This window comes from Aplysia californica, unplaced genomic scaffold (assembly GCF_000002075.1).
Source record: "Aplysia californica isolate F4 #8 unplaced genomic scaffold, AplCal3.0 scaffold00450, whole genome shotgun sequence".
NCBI classification, from domain to species: domain Eukaryota; kingdom Metazoa; phylum Mollusca; class Gastropoda; order Aplysiida; family Aplysiidae; genus Aplysia; species Aplysia californica.
The window spans coordinates 370,562-372,032 of NW_004797720.1; the positions used below are offsets into that span (position 1 = coordinate 370,562).

General features: G+C 39.9%; 1 protein-coding gene across 1 annotated transcript in view; it reads right to left on the reverse strand.

Annotated features, from left to right (window-relative positions):
* LOC101847676 overlaps nucleotides 1-1,471 on the reverse strand; it is a gene marked incomplete in the record, with an annotated part of 12,666 nt that overhangs the window by 9,963 nt on the left and 1,232 nt on the right.

Below are 1,471 nucleotides of genomic sequence, written 5' to 3' on the forward strand. Positions count from 1 at the left end.
AGAGAGAGAGAGAGAGAGAGAGAGAGAGATCGTATGTTGAACGTTACGTTCTACAAAAGACACAATGCACTGTATACGTAAATGTAGGCCTACTTGTCATTTTAAAGGCGGATCCGTTGACCTAGTTACATTTAAGGTCCAAGAAGGAAAAGGAAAACAGAGGAAGAAGGAAGGAAATGGAGACCGAGACGACACTCAAAGTTTTCATGCCACATTATGTCGGCCTATACCAGTAAGGCTCGCACACTTGATTGATCATTGGCATTCGAGAGAGTAATTCCCTCACACTAAGGATTGCCCTTTCTGTTTGAAAGCAGTGACTACTGACTACTTATTACCCAGGGAAGGGATATGAGATGAAAGGTCTTTCGTCAAACGACGAAGTCTTGGTCTGTTAATTATCAGTGAAGAACAGCCCTAGGAGAACTGTGAGTCCCTTGCCGGGAGCTTTAGGCTATCGTCACACAAGGCTTCTGTTTAGTTACCAATGTGTAGCTAAGTCACCAAAAGTCGCATGTTACCAGTCTGTCTTAGACATAGAGTTATCTCCTTTTAAACCTTTGTGCCTATAGTGTACATCTATGGTCTTAGATCTACTTCAGTCTTTTCTCATCTAAACAATAAACACACACACAAAATTCGAAAATTCAAAAGTGATTTCTGAATGTGAAGTTTCAAACTGCCCCACTTTCTCCCCAGCAAACTTTTGTTACTCTGCAGATTTTCTGGTTTTGTTTTGGTTCTCTCATTATGCTCCTGGTCTTTTCAGAAGCGAGCTGAACGAACGGTAAGGCAAATATGTCTTTTGAGCTGGCTGGATTTTCTTATTTCCGATTTTCGCAAAACCGTTCCTCGAGTGTCTAGTTGCCAGCTCCATATCTAGCTATACCTTTATTTTTACGTTTCATAATTTCAGAAATACTGTAATGCCCCTTAATATCCTACATCCATTATACAAATTGACAAAAATTAAAAGAAATGCAAACAAAACGCTTGAGGATGTGGTGCACCCGTGCATGCTTAAACCTTTTCAGTATGCAAATGAGTCATCTTTATACTTGTGTGTATTTTGTTCACGTTCAGTTTGTATCGGCATCTTTCCTTTGTATCCTCACCTCACCAATGCCCCTCAATTTCCATTCTCTGAATTCTCAACCTCTGAATTACTTTCATAAGAATTAGCAAAAGAGCAACTAGGCAGGAACGTTGATCAATTCTTTGTGTGTAGTACACATCTATAAGTGGCAGGGTGTAGGCTAATGTGCGTGGTTTATGTAATGTATATGTCATATATTATGTGTGTATATGTGTGTATGTGTATATGTATGTGTATGTGTGTACATGTGTGTATGTGTGTGTGTGCGTACGTATGTGAGTACGTGTGTGTATGTGTATATGAGTGTGTGTGTGTGTGTGTGTGTGTGTGTGTGTGCATGTGTTAGTGTGTGTGTTAGTGTGTGTGTGTGTTTGT